Genomic DNA, 16,568 nt, shown 5'->3' with positions numbered 1-16,568 from the left:
ATTCCATTCCACTCGGTTAGATTCCGTTCCCTTCCGTTCCGTTCCATTTTTATCCATTCCGTTCCGTTCTATTCCGTACTTCTCGGGTAGATTCCACTCCATTCCATTGCATTGCATTCCATTCCATTACATGACATTACATTACATTTCATTCTGCTCCTGTAGATTCCATTCCATTCCATTTGATTCCATTCTACCCCTGTAGATTCCATTCCATTCCATTCCATTCCATTCCATTCCATTCCTTTCCGTTCCATTCCATTCCATTCCATTCCATTCCGTTCTACTCGGGTACATTCCATTCCATTCCATTCCATTTCATTCCATTCCATTCCATTCCATTCCATCCCATTCCATTCCATTCCATTCAATGCCATTCCATTCCATTCCGCTCTACTCGAGCAGAATCCATTCTATTCCGTTCCATTCCATTCCATTCCACTCCATTCCATTCCATTCCTTTCCACTCGGATAGATTCCATTCCATTCCATTCCATTCCATTCCATTCCATTCCGTTCCACTTGATTCCCTTCAGTTCTTCTCGTGTAGATTCCATTTCGTTCCGTTCCGTTCCGTTCCATTGTACTCAGGTGGATTCCATTCCATTCCATTCCATTGCTTTCCCTTCCATTCCATTCCATTCCATTCCATTCCGTTCTATTCGTGGAGATTCCATTGCATTCCATTCCTTTACATTCCATTCCGTTCCATTCCATTCCATTCCAATCCATTCCGTTCTACTCGGGTACATTCCATTCCGTTCCATTCCGTTCCGTTCCGTTCCATTCTACTCGAGTAGATTCCATTCCATTCCATTCCGTTCCATTCCATTCCATTCCATTCCATTCCATTCTACTCGAGTTTATTCCATTCCATTCCATTCCATTCCATTCCGTTCCGTTACACTACATTCCATTCCATTCCATTCCATTCAATTCCGTTCTTCTTGGGTCCGTTCCATTCCATTCCATTCCATTCCATTCCATTCCATTCCATTCCATTCCGTTGTGTTCTACTCGGGTAGATTCCATTCCATTCCATTCCATTCCATTCCATTCCATTCCTTTCCATTCCTTTGCATTCTATTCCGTTCCATTCCATTCCATTCCAATCCATTCCGTTCTACTCGGGTACATTCCATTCCGTTCCATTCCGTTCCGTTCCGTTCCATTCTACTCGAGTAGATTCCATTCCATTCCATTCCGTTCCATTCCATTCCATTCCATTCCATTCCATTCTACTCGAGTTTATTCCATTCCATTCCATTCCATTCCATTCCGTTCCGTTACACTACATTCCATTCCATTCCATTCCATTCAATTCCGTTCTTCTTGGGTCCGTTCCATTCCATTCCATTCCATTCCATTCCATTCCATTCCATTCCGTTGTGTTCTACTCGGGTAGATTCCATTCCATTCCATTCCATTCCATTCCATTCCATTCCTTTCCATTCCTTTGCATTCTATTCCGTTCCATTCCATTCCATTCCAATCCATTCCGTTCTACTCGGGTACATTCCATTCCGTTCCATTCCGTTCCGTTCCGTTCCATTCTACTCGAGTAGATTCCATTCCATTCCATTCCGTTCCATTCCATTCCATTCCATTCCGTTCTACTCTGGTAGATTCCATACCATTCCAATCCATTCCTTTCCGTTCTAGTCGGGTAGATTCCATTCCATTGCATTCCATTCCATTCTGTTCAACTCGGGTAGATTCCATACCATTCCGTTCCATTCCATTCCATTCGTTTCCACTCGGGTTGTTTCCATTCCATTGCATTCCATTCCATTGCGTTCCAATCCGTTCCGTTCCCTTCCATTCCATTGTGTTCCGTTCCATTCCGTTCCGTTCTTCTCAGGTGGATTCCATTCCATTGCGTTCCCTTCCGTTCCATTCCGTTCTCTTCCGTGCCTTTCCGTTCCATTCCATTCCATTCCATTACATTAAATTCTACTCGGATAGATTCCATTCCATTGCATTCCGTTCCATTCCATTGCATTCTATTCCATACCGTTCCTTTCCATTCCATTCCATTCCATTGCATTCCATTCTGTTCTACTCGGGTAAATTCCATACCATTCCATTCCATTCTATACCATTCTACACGGTTAGGTTCCATTCCATTCCTTTCCATTCCATTCTGTACCATTCCGTTCCATTCCATTCCATTCCATTCCATTCCATTCCATTCCATTCCGTTCTAGTCGGGTAGATTCCATTCGATTCCACTCCATTCCATTCCATTCTATTCCATTCCATTCCACTCAATTCGATTCTGTTCAACCCGGGTAGATTCCATACCATTCCATTCCTTTGCATTCCATTCCATTCCATTACATTACATTCCATTGCATTCCATTCCGTTCTTCTCCTGTAGATTCCGTTCCGTTCCCTTCCGTTCCGGTCCGTTCCGTTCAGTTCTACTTGGGTAGATTCCATTCCATTCCATTCCATTCCATTATATTCCATTCCATTCCATTCCATTCCTTTCCACTTGGGTAGATTCCATTCCATTCCATTCCATTCCGTTCCATTCCATTCCATTAAATTCCATTCCATTACATTCCATTCCTTTCCATTCCATTGCATTCCAATCCATTCCATTCCATTCCATTCCATTCCATTCCATTCCGTTCCGTTCTTCTCGGGTCCATTCCATTCCATTCCATTCCCTTCCGTTCTACTCGGTTAGATTCCGTTCCCTTCCGTTCCGTTCCATTTTTATCCATTCCGTTCCGTTCTATTCCGTACTTCTCGGGTAGATTCCACTCCATTCCATTGCATTGCATTCTATTCCATTCCATTACATTACATTACATTTCATTCTGCTCCTGTAGATTCCATTCCATTCCATTTGATTCCATTCTACCCCTGTAGATTCCATTCCATTCCATTCCATTCCATTCCATTCCATTCCATTCCATTCCATTCCTTTCCGTTCCATTCCATTCCATTCCATTCCATTCCGTTCTACTCGGGTACATTTCATTCCATTCCATTCCATTCCATTCCATTCCATTCCATTCCATCCCATTCCATTCCATTCAATGCGATTCCATTCCATTCCGCTCTACTCGAGCGGAATCCATTCTATTCCGTTCCATTCCATTCCATTCCACTCCATTCCATTCCATTCCTTTCCACTCGGATAGATTCCATTCCATTCCATTCCATTCCATTCTATTCCACTCCGTTCCACTTGATTCCCTTCAGTTCTTCTCGTGTAGATTCCATTTCGTTCCGTTCCGTTCCGTTCCATTGTACTCAGGTGGATTCCATTCCATTCCATTCCATTGCCTTCCCTTCCATTCCATTCCATTCCATTCCATTCCGTTCTATTCGTGGAGATTCCATTGCATTCCATTCCTATACATTCCATTCCGTTCCATTCCATTCCATTCCAATCCATTCCGTTCTACTCGGGTACATTCCATTCCGTTCCATTCCGTTCCGTTCCGATCCATTCTACTCGAGTAGATTCCATTCCATTCCATTCCGTTCCATTCCATTCCATTCCATTCCATTCCATTCCATTCTACTCGAGTTTATTCCATTCCATTCCATTCCATTCCATTCCGTTCCGTTACACTACATTCCATTCCATTCCATTCCATTCAATTCCGTTCTTCTTGGGTCCATTCCATTCCATTCCATTCCATTCCATTCCATTCCATTCCATTCCGTTGTGTTCTACTCGGGTAGATTCCATTCCATTCCATTCCATTCCATTCCATTCCATTCCATTCCTTTGCATTCTATTCCGTTCCGTTCCATTCCATTCCATTCCATTCATTTCCATTCCATTCGATTCTGTTCAACCCGGATAGATTCCATACCATTCCATTCCATTGTATTCCATTCCATTCCATTCCATTCCGTTCTACTCGGGTAGGTTCCATTAAATTCCATTCCATGCGATTCAAATCCATTCCATTCTATTCCATTCCATTCCATAATATACCATTCCACTCCGTTCTTCTCGGGTGGATTCCATTACATTCCGTTCCGTTCTGTTGCGTTCCGTTCCGTTCCATTCAATTCCATTCCATTCCATTCCATTCCATTCTATTCCATTCCGTTCCATTCCATTACCTTCCCTTCCATGCCATTCCATTCGATTCTGTTCAACTCAGGTAGATTCCATACCATTCCATTTCATTCCATTCCATTCCATTGCATTCCATTCCATTCCATTCCATTCCATTCCTTTCCATTCCATTCCATTCCGTTCTACTCGGGTAGATTCAATTCCATTCCGTTCGGTTCCGTTCCATTCCATTCCATTCCATTCCATTCCATTCCGTTCCATTCCATTCCGTTCTTCTCTTGTGGATTCCATTCCATTCCATTCCATTCCATTCCGTTCCGTTCCATTCCGTTCTTCTCAGGTGGATTAAATTTCATTCCATTCCATTCCATTCTGTTCTACTTGGGTAGATTCCATTCTATTCCATTCCATTATATTCCATTCCATTATATTCCATTCTGTTCTACTCCGTTCCATTCCCTTCCATTAAATTCCGTTCTTCTTGGGTGGATTCCATTCCATTCCCTTACGTTCCATTCCATTCCATTCCGTTCTACTCTGGTTCATTCCATTCCATTCCTTTGCATTCCGTTCCGTTCCATTCCTATCCGTTCCATTCCGTTCCATTCCGTTCCGTTCTTCTCAGGTGGATTCCATTCCATTGGGTTCCGTTCCGTTCTGTTCCATTCTGTTCCGTACCATTCCGTTCCGTTCCATTCCATTCCATTCTACTCGGGTAGATTCCATACCATGCCATTCCATTCCATTCCGTTCTACTCCGGTAGATTCCATACCATTCCATTCCATTCCATTCCGTTCTAGTCAGGTAGATTCCATTTGATTCCATTCCATTCCATTCCATTCTATTCCTTTCCATTCCATTGCATTCCATTCCATTCCATTCCACTCAATTCGATTCTGTTCGTCCCGGGTAGATTCCATACATTTCCATTCCTTTCCATTCCATTCCATTCCATTCCATTCCATTCCTTTCCATTCCAATGCATTCCATTCCATTCCATTCCGTTCTACTCTGGTAGATTCCATACCATTCTAATCCATTCCTTTCCGTTCTAGTGGTGTAGATTCCATTCCATTCCATTCAATTCCATTCTGTTCAACTCGGGTAGATTCCATACCATTCCATTCCATTCCATTCCATTCCATTCGTTTCTACTCGGGTAGTTTCCATTCCATTGCATTCCATTCCATTGCGTTCCAATCCGTTCCGTTCCCTTCCATTCCATTGCGTTCCATTCCATTCCGTTCCGTTCTTCTCGGGTGGATTCCATTCCATTGCGTTCCGTTCCCTTCCGTTCCGTTCTCTTCCGTGCCTTTCCGTTCCATTCCATTCCATTCCATTACATTCCATTCTACTCGGATAGATTCCATTCCATTGCATTCCGTTCCATTCCATTGCATTCTATTCCATACCGTTCCTTTCCATTCCATTCCATTCCATTGCATTCCATTCCGTTCTACTCGTGTAAATTCCATACCATTCCATTCCATTCTATTCCATTCTACTCGGTTAGGTTCCATTCCATTCCATTCCATTCCATTATCTTCCATTCCGTTCCATTCCATTCCATTCCATTCCATTCCATTCCGTTCTACTCGGGTAGATTCCATACCATTCCATTCCATTCTATTCCGTTCTAGTCGGGTAGATTCCATTCGATTCCATTCCATTCCATTCCATTCTATTCCTTTACGTTCCATTCCATTCCATTCCTTTCCATTCCATTCAATTCGATTCTGTTCAACCCGGGTAGATTCCATACCATTCCATTCGTTTGCATTCCATTCCATTCCATTCCATTCCGTTCTACTCGGGTAGATTCCTTTCCTTTCCATTCCATTCTATTCCATTCTGTTCCATTCCATTCCATTCCATTCCATTCCATTTCATTCCATTCCATTCCATTCCTTTCTACTCAGGAAGATTCCATTCCATTGCATTCCATTCCATTGAAGTACATTCCGTTCCGTTCCGTTCCATTCCGTTCCGTTCTGTTCCAATCCCTTCCGTTTTTCTCGGGTGGATTCCATTCCATTGCGTTCCGTTCCATTCCATTCCGTTCTCTTCCGTACCTTTCCGTTACATTCCATTCCATTCCATTCCTTTCCGTTCTACTCGGATAGATACCATTCCATTGCATTCCATTCCATTCCATTCTATTCCATACCGTTCCATTCCATTCCATTTAATTGCATTCCATTCCGTTCTAGTCGGCTATATTCCATCCCATTCCATTCCTTTCCATTCCGTTCTACTCGGGTAGATTCCATTCCATTCCATTCCATTCCATTCCATTCCATTCCATTCCATTCCATTCCATTCCATTCCATTCCATTCCATTCGATTTTGTTCACCTCAGATAGATTCCATTCCATTCCATTCCATTCCATTCCATTCCATTAGATTCCATTCTGTTCTACTCGTGTAGACTCCACTCCGTTCGGTTCCGTTCCGTTCCGTTCCGTTTCATTCCCTTCCTTTACATTCCATTCCATTCCGTTCCATTCCATTCCATTCCATTCGATTCTGTTCAACCTGGGTAGATTCCATAACATTCCATTCCTTTGCATTCCTTTCCATTTCATTCCATTCCATTCCATTCCATTCCATTCCATTCCATTCCATTCCATTCCATTCCATTCCATTCCATTCTACTCGGGTAGATTCCATACCATTCCATTCCATTCCATTCCGTTCTAGTCGGGTAGATTCCGTTCAATTCCATTCCATTCCATTCCATTCTATTTCTTTCCGTTCCATTGCATTCCATTCCAGTCCATTCCATTCAATTCGATTCTGTTCAACCCAGGTAGATTCCATACCATTCCATTCCTTTGCATTCCATTCCATTCCATTCCATTCCATTCCATTCCATTCCATTCCATTCCATTCCGTTCTACTCGGGTAGATTCCATTCCATTCCATTCCATTCTGTTCCATTCCATTCCATTCCATTCCATTCCATTCCGTTCTACTCTGGTAGATTCCATACCATTCCAATTCATTCCTTTCCGTTCTAGTCGGGTAGACTCCATTCCATTCCATTCCATTCCATTCCATTCCATTCCATTCTATTCAACTCGGGTAGATTCCATACCATTCCATTCCATTCCATTCCATTCCATTCCATTCCATTCCATTCTACTCGGATAGATTCCATTCCATTGAATTCCGTTCCATTCCATTCCATTCTATTCCATACCGTTCCTTTCCATTCCATTCCATTCCATTGCATTCCATTCCGTTCTACTCGGGTAGGTTCCATTCCATTCCATTCCATTCCATTCTATTCCATTCCATTCCATTCTGTTCCATCCCGTTCCATTCCATTCCATTCCATTCCATTCCATTCCGTTCTACTCGGGTATATTCCATACCATTCCATTCCATTACATTCCGTTCTAGTCGGGTAGATTCCATTTGATTCCATTCCATTCCATTCCATTCTATTCCTTTCCATCCATTGCATTCCATTCCATTCCATTCCACTCAATTCGATTCTGTTCATCCCGGGTAGATTCCATAACTTTCCATTCCTTTGCATTCCATTCCATTCCATTCCATTCCATTCCATTCCATTCCATTCCAATCCATTCCATTCCATTCCATTCCGTTCTACTATGGTAGATTCCATACCATTCCAATCCATTCCTTTCCGATCTAGTCGGGTAGATTCCATTCCATTCCATTCCATTCCATTCTGTTCAACTCGGGTAGATTCCATACCATTCCATTCCATTCCATTCGTTTCTACTCGGGTAGTTTCCATTCCATTGCATTCCATTCCATTGCGCTCCAATCCGTTCCGTTCCCTTCCATTCCGTTCCGTTCCGTTCCATTCCGTTCCGTTCTTCTCGGTTGGGTTCCATTCCATTGCGTTCCGTTCCATTCCGTTCCGTTCTTCTCGGGTGGATTCCATTCCATTGCGTTCCGTTCCGTTCCGTTCCATTCTCTTCCGTGCCTTTCCGTTCCATTCCATTCCATTCCATTCCATTCCATTCCATTCCATTCCATTCCATTCTACTCGGATAGATTCCATTCCATTGCATTCCGTTCCATTCCATTCCATCCTATTCCATACCGTTCCTTTCCATTCCATTCCATTCCATTGCATTCCATTCCGTTCTACTCGTGTAAATTCCATACCATTCCATTCCATTCTATTCCATTCTACTTGGGTAGGTTCCATTCCATTCCATTCCATTCCATTCTGTTCCATTCCGTTCCGTTCCAATCCATTCCATTCCATTCCATTCCATTCCATTCCATTCCATTCCGTTCTACTCGGGTAGATTCCATACCATTCCATTCCATTCCATTCCATTCCGTTCTAGTCGGGTAGATTCCATTCGATTCCATTCCATTCCATTCCATTCTATTCCTTTCCATTCCATTGCATTCCATTCCATTCCATTCCACTCAATTCGATTCTGTTCAACCCGGGTAGATTCAATACCATTCCATTTCTTTGCATTCCATTCCATTCCATTCCATTCCATTCCATTCCATTCCATTCCGTTCTACTGGGGTAGTTTCCATTCCATTCCATTCCATTCTATTCCATTCTGTTGCATTCCATTCCATTCCATCCCGTTCTACTCTGGTAGATTCCATACCATTCCAATCCATTCCATTCCGTTCTAGTCGGGTAGATTCCATTCCATTCCATTCCATTCCATTCCATTCTACTCGAGTAGATTCCATTCCATACCATTCCATTCCATTACATTCCATTCAATTCCATTCCATTCCATTCCATTCCATTCCGTTCCGTTCCTTTCGATTCCATTCCATTCTACTCGGGTAGATTACATTCAGTTCCGTTCCGTTCCGTTCCGTTCCGTGCCGTTCTTTTCAGGTAGATTCTATTCCGTTCCATTCCATTCCGTTACATTACATTCCATTCCTTTCCATTCCATTCCATTCTATTCTACTCGGGTAGATTCCATTACATTCCATTTCATTCCATTCCATTCCATTCCATTCCATTGCATTGCAATATATTACATTCTACATGTGCACATTCCATTCCATTCCTTTCCATTCCATTCCATTCCATTCCATTCCATTCCATTTCATTCCATTCCGTTCCTCTCATGTAGATTCCATTCCGTTCCGATCCGTTCCATTCCGTTGTACTCGGGTAGATTCCATTCCATTCCATTCCTTTGCATTCCATTCCATTCCATTCCATTCCATTCTATTCCATTCCATTCCATTCCATTCCATTCCGTTGTATTCGTGGAGATTCCATTGAATTCCATTCCATTCCATTCCGTTCTAATCGGGTACATTCCATTCCGTTCCGTTCCGTTCCGTTCCGTTCCATTCTACTCGGGTAGATTCCATTCCATTCCATTCCATTCCATTCCATTCCATTCCATTCCGTTCTACTAGGGTAAATTCCATTCCATTCCATTCCATTCTGTTCCTTTCCATTCCATTCCATTCCTTTCTACTCTGGTAGATTCCATACCATTCCAATTCATTCCTTTCCGTTCTAGTTGGGAAGATTCCATGCCATTCCATTCCATTCCACTCCATTCTATTCAACTCGGGTAGATTCCATACCATTCCATTCCATTCCATTCCATTCCATTCCATTCCATTCCATTCCATTCCATTCCATTCCATTCCGTTCTACTCGGGTAGTTTCCATTCCATTGCATTCCATTCCATTGCGTTCCAATCCGTTCCGCTCCGTTACATTCCGTTCCGTTCCGTTCCATTCCGTTCCGTTCTTTTCGGGTGGATTCCATTCCATTGTGTTCCGTTCCGTTCCGTTCCGTTCTCTTTCGTACCTTTCTGTTCCATTCCATTCCATTCCATTGCTTTCCATTCCGTTCTACTCTGGTAGGTTCCATACCATTCCATTCCATTCCATTCCATTCTGTTCCGTCCCGTTCCATTCCATTCCATTCCATTCCATTCCATTCCAATCCATTCCATTCCATTCCATTCCATTCCGTTCTACTCGGGTAGATTCCATACCATTCCATTCCATTCCATTCCGTTCTAGTCGGGTAGATTCCATTTGATTCCATTCCATTCCATTTCATTCTATTCCTTTCCATTCCATTGCATTCCATTCCATTCCATTCCACTCAATTCGATTCTGTTCGTCCCGGGTAGATTCCATACCTTTCCATTCCTTTCCATTCCATTCCATTCCATTCCATTCCATTCCATTCCATTCGAATGCATTCCATTCCATTCCATTCCGTTCTACTCTGGTAGATTCCATACCATTCCAATCCATTCCTTTCCGTTCTAGTCGGGTAGATTCCATTCCATTCCATTCCATTCCATTCTGTTCAACTCGGGTAGATTCCATACCATTCCATTCCATTCCATTCCATTCCATTCGTTTCTACTCGGGTAGTTTCCATTCCATTGCATTCCATTCCATTGCGTTCCGATCCGTTCCGTTCCCTTCCATTCCATTGCGTTCCATTCCATTCCGTTTCGTTCTTCTCGGGTGGATTCCATTCCATTGCGTTCCATTCCGTTCCGTTCCGTTCTCTTCCGTGCCTTTACGTTCCCTTCCATTCCATTCCATTCCATTCCATTCTACTCGGATAGATTCCATTCCATTGCATTCCGTTCCATTCCATTGCATTCTATTCCATACCGTTCCTTTCCATTCCATTCCATTCCATTGCATTCCATTCAGTTCTACTCGGGTAAATTCCAAACCATTCCATTCCATTCTATTCCATTCTACTCGGTTAGATTCCATTCCATTCCATTCCATTCCATTATCTTCCATTCCGTTCCATTCCATTCCATTCCATTCTATTCCATTCCATTCCATTCCATTCCATTCCATTCCGTTCTACTCGGGTAGATTCCATACCATTCCATTCCATTCCATTCCGTTCTAGTCGGGTAGATTCCATTCGATTCCTTTCCATTCCATTCCATTCTATTCCTTTCCATTCCATTGCATTCCATTCCATTCCATTCCACTCAATTCGATTCTGTTCATCCCGGGTAGATTCCATATCATTCCATTCCTTTGCATTCCATTCCATTCCATTCCATTCCATTCCATTCCATTCCATTGCATTCCATTCCGTTCTTCTCCTGTAGATTCTGTTCCGTTACCTTCCGTTCCGTTCCGTTCCGTTCAGTTCTACTTGGGTAGATTACATTCCATTCCATTCCATTCCATTCCATTCTACTAGGGTAGATTCCATACCATTCCATTCCATTCTATTCCGTTCTAGTCGGGTAGATTCCATTCGATTCCATTCCATTCCATTCCATTCTATTCCTTTCCGTTCCATTCCATTCCATTCCTTTCCATTTCATTCAATTCGATTCTATTCAACCCGTTTAGATTCCATACCATTCCATTCGTTTGCATTCCATTCCATTCCATTCCATTCCTTTCTACTCGGGTAGATTCCTTTCCATTCCATTCCATTCTATTCCATTCTGTTCCATTCCATTCCATTCCATTCCATTCCATTTCATTCCATTCCATTCCATTCCTTTCTACTCGGGAAGATTCCATTCCATTGCATTCCATTCCATTGAAGTACATTCCGTTCCGTTCCGTTCCATTCCGTTCCGTTCTTTTCGGTTGGATTCCATTCCATTGTGTTCCGTTCCGTTCCGTTCCGTTCTCTTTCGTACCTTTCTGTTCCATTCCATTCCATTCCATTGCATTCCATTCCGTTCTACTCGGGTAGGTTCCATTCCATTCCATTCCATTCCATTCCATTCTGTTCCATCCCGTTCCATTCCATTCCATTCCATTCCTTTCCATTCCATTCCATTCCATTCCATTCCATTCCATTCCGTTCTACTCGGGTAGATTCCATTCCATTCCATTCCATTCCATTCCATTCCATTCCATTCTGTTCAACTCGGGTAGATTCCATACCATTCCATTCGAATCCATTCCATTCCTTTCGTTTCTACTCGGGTAGTTTCCATTCCATTGCATTCCATTCCATTGCATTCCAAACCGTTCCGTTCCCTTCCATTCCGTTCGGTTCCGTTCCATTCTGTTCCCTTCTTCTCGGTTGGATTCCATTCCATTGCGTTCCGTTCCATTCCGTTCCGTTCTTCTCGGGTGGATTCCATTCCATTGCGTTCCGTTCCGTTCCGTTCCATTCTCTTCCGTGCCTTTCCATTCCATTCCATTCCATTCCATTCCATTCCATTCCATTCCATTCTACTCGGATAGATTCCATTCCATTGCGTTCCGTTCCATTCCATTCCATTCTATTCCATACCGTTCCTTTCCATTCCATTCCATTCCATTGCATTCCATTCCGTTCTACTCGTGTAAATTCCATACCATTCCATTCCATTCTATTCCATTCTACTTGGGTAGGTTCCATTCCATTCCATTCCATTCCATTCTGTTCCATTCCGTTCCATTCCATTCCATTCCATTCCATTCCGTTCTAGTCGGGTAGATTCCATTCGATTCCATTCCATTCCATTCCATTCTATTCCTTTCCATTCCATTGCATTCCATTCCATTCCATTCCACTCAATTCGATTCTGTTCAACCCGGGTAGATTCAATACCATTCCATTTCTTTGCATTCCATTCCATTCCATTCCATTCCATTCCATTCCATTCCATTCCGTTCTACTGGGGTAGTTTCCATTCCATTCCATTCCATTCTATTCCATTCTGTTGCATTCCATTCCATTCCATCCCGTTCTACTCTGGTAGATTCCATACCATTCCAATCCATTCCATTCCGTTCTAGTCGGGTAGATTCCATTCCATTCCATTCCATTCCATTCCATTCTACTCGAGTAGATTCCATTCCATACCATTCCATTCCATTACATTCCATTCAATTCCATTCCATTCCATTCCATTCCATTCCGTTCCGTTCCTTTCGATTCCATTCCATTCTACTCGGGTAGATTACATTCAGTTCCGTTCCGTTCCGTTCCGTTCCGTGCCGTTCTTTTCAGGTAGATTCTATTCCGTTCCATTCCATTCCGTTACATTACATTCCATTCCTTTCCATTCCATTCCATTCTATTCTACTCGGGTAGATTCCATTACATTCCATTTCATTCCATTCCATTCCATTCCATTCCATTGCATTGCAATATATTACATTCTACATGTGCACATTCCATTCCATTCCTTTCCATTCCATTCCATTCCATTCCATTCCATTCCATTTCATTCCATTCCGTTCCTCTCATGTAGATTCCATTCCGTTCCGATCCGTTCCATTCCGTTGTACTCGGGTAGATTCCATTCCATTCCATTCCTTTGCATTCCATTCCATTCCATTCCATTCCATTCTATTCCATTCCATTCCATTCCATTCCATTCCGTTGTATTCGTGGAGATTCCATTGAATTCCATTCCATTCCATTCCGTTCTAATCGGGTACATTCCATTCCGTTCCGTTCCGTTCCGTTCCGTTCCATTCTACTCGGGTAGATTCCATTCCATTCCATTCCATTCCATTCCATTCCATTCCATTCCGTTCTACTAGGGTAAATTCCATTCCATTCCATTCCATTCTGTTCCTTTCCATTCCATTCCATTCCTTTCTACTCTGGTAGATTCCATACCATTCCAATTCATTCCTTTCCGTTCTAGTTGGGAAGATTCCATGCCATTCCATTCCATTCCACTCCATTCTATTCAACTCGGGTAGATTCCATACCATTCCATTCCATTCCATTCCATTCCATTCCATTCCATTCCATTCCATTCCATTCCATTCCATTCCGTTCTACTCGGGTAGTTTCCATTCCATTGCATTCCATTCCATTGCGTTCCAATCCGTTCCGCTCCGTTACATTCCGTTCCGTTCCGTTCCATTCCGTTCCGTTCTTTTCGGGTGGATTCCATTCCATTGTGTTCCGTTCCGTTCCGTTCCGTTCTCTTTCGTACCTTTCTGTTCCATTCCATTCCATTCCATTGCTTTCCATTCCGTTCTACTCTGGTAGGTTCCATACCATTCCATTCCATTCCATTCCATTCTGTTCCGTCCCGTTCCATTCCATTCCATTCCATTCCATTCCATTCCAATCCATTCCATTCCATTCCATTCCATTCCGTTCTACTCGGGTAGATTCCATACCATTCCATTCCATTCCATTCCGTTCTAGTCGGGTAGATTCCATTTGATTCCATTCCATTCCATTTCATTCTATTCCTTTCCATTCCATTGCATTCCATTCCATTCCATTCCACTCAATTCGATTCTGTTCGTCCCGGGTAGATTCCATACCTTTCCATTCCTTTCCATTCCATTCCATTCCATTCCATTCCATTCGAATGCATTCCATTCCATTCCATTCCGTTCTACTCTGGTAGATTCCATACCATTCCAATCCATTCCTTTCCGTTCTAGTCGGGTAGATTCCATTCCATTCCATTCCATTCCATTCTGTTCAACTCGGGTAGATTCCATACCATTCCATTCCATTCCATTCCATTCCATTCGTTTCTACTCGGGTAGTTTCCATTCCATTGCATTCCATTCCATTGCGTTCCGATCCGTTCCGTTCCCTTCCATTCCATTGCGTTCCATTCCATTCCGTTTCGTTCTTCTCGGGTGGATTCCATTCCATTGCGTTCCATTCCGTTCCGTTCCGTTCTCTTCCGTGCCTTTACGTTCCCTTCCATTCCATTCCATTCCATTCCATTCTACTCGGATAGATTCCATTCCATTGCATTCCGTTCCATTCCATTGCATTCTATTCCATACCGTTCCTTTCCATTCCATTCCATTCCATTGCATTCCATTCAGTTCTACTCGGGTAAATTCCAAACCATTCCATTCCATTCTATTCCATTCTACTCGGTTAGATTCCATTCCATTCCATTCCATTCCATTATCTTCCATTCCGTTCCATTCCATTCCATTCCATTCTATTCCATTCCATTCCATTCCATTCCATTCCATTCCGTTCTACTCGGGTAGATTCCATACCATTCCATTCCATTCCATTCCGTTCTAGTCGGGTAGATTCCATTCGATTCCTTTCCATTCCATTCCATTCTATTCCTTTCCATTCCATTGCATTCCATTCCATTCCATTCCACTCAATTCGATTCTGTTCATCCCGGGTAGATTCCATATCATTCCATTCCTTTGCATTCCATTCCATTCCATTCCATTCCATTCCATTCCATTCCATTGCATTCCATTCCGTTCTTCTCCTGTAGATTCTGTTCCGTTACCTTCCGTTCCGTTCCGTTCCGTTCAGTTCTACTTGGGTAGATTACATTCCATTCCATTCCATTCCATTCCATTCTACTAGGGTAGATTCCATACCATTCCATTCCATTCTATTCCGTTCTAGTCGGGTAGATTCCATTCGATTCCATTCCATTCCATTCCATTCTATTCCTTTCCGTTCCATTCCATTCCATTCCTTTCCATTTCATTCAATTCGATTCTATTCAACCCGTTTAGATTCCATACCATTCCATTCGTTTGCATTCCATTCCATTCCATTCCATTCCTTTCTACTCGGGTAGATTCCTTTCCATTCCATTCCATTCTATTCCATTCTGTTCCATTCCATTCCATTCCATTCCATTCCATTTCATTCCATTCCATTCCATTCCTTTCTACTCGGGAAGATTCCATTCCATTGCATTCCATTCCATTGAAGTACATTCCGTTCCGTTCCGTTCCATTCCGTTCCGTTCTTTTCGGTTGGATTCCATTCCATTGTGTTCCGTTCCGTTCCGTTCCGTTCTCTTTCGTACCTTTCTGTTCCATTCCATTCCATTCCATTGCATTCCATTCCGTTCTACTCGGGTAGGTTCCATTCCATTCCATTCCATTCCATTCCATTCTGTTCCATCCCGTTCCATTCCATTCCATTCCATTCCTTTCCATTCCATTCCATTCCATTCCATTCCATTCCATTCCGTTCTACTCGGGTAGATTCCATTCCATTCCATTCCATTCCATTCCATTCCATTCCATTCTGTTCAACTCGGGTAGATTCCATACCATTCCATTCGAATCCATTCCATTCCTTTCGTTTCTACTCGGGTAGTTTCCATTCCATTGCATTCCATTCCATTGCATTCCAAACCGTTCCGTTCCCTTCCATTCCGTTCGGTTCCGTTCCATTCTGTTCCCTTCTTCTCGGTTGGATTCCATTCCATTGCGTTCCGTTCCATTCCGTTCCGTTCTTCTCGGGTGGATTCCATTCCATTGCGTTCCGTTCCGTTCCGTTCCATTCTCTTCCGTGCCTTTCCATTCCATTCCATTCCATTCCATTCCATTCCATTCCATTCCATTCTACTCGGATAGATTCCATTCCATTGCGTTCCGTTCCATTCCATTCCATTCTATTCCATACCGTTCCTTTCCATTCCATTCCATTCCATTGCATTCCATTCCGTTCTACTCGTGTAAATTCCATACCATTCCATTCCATTCTATTCCATTCTACTTGGGTAGGTTCCATTCCATTCCATTCCATTCCATTCTGTTCCATTCCGTTCCATTCCATTCCATTCCATTCCATTCCGTTCTACTCGGGTAGATTC

The sequence above is a fragment of the Gorilla gorilla genome, chromosome Y, assembly GCF_029281585.2.
Source record: "Gorilla gorilla gorilla isolate KB3781 chromosome Y, NHGRI_mGorGor1-v2.1_pri, whole genome shotgun sequence".
NCBI classification, from domain to species: domain Eukaryota; kingdom Metazoa; phylum Chordata; class Mammalia; order Primates; family Hominidae; genus Gorilla; species Gorilla gorilla.
Note: the sequence above shows the minus strand (reverse complement) of the source record.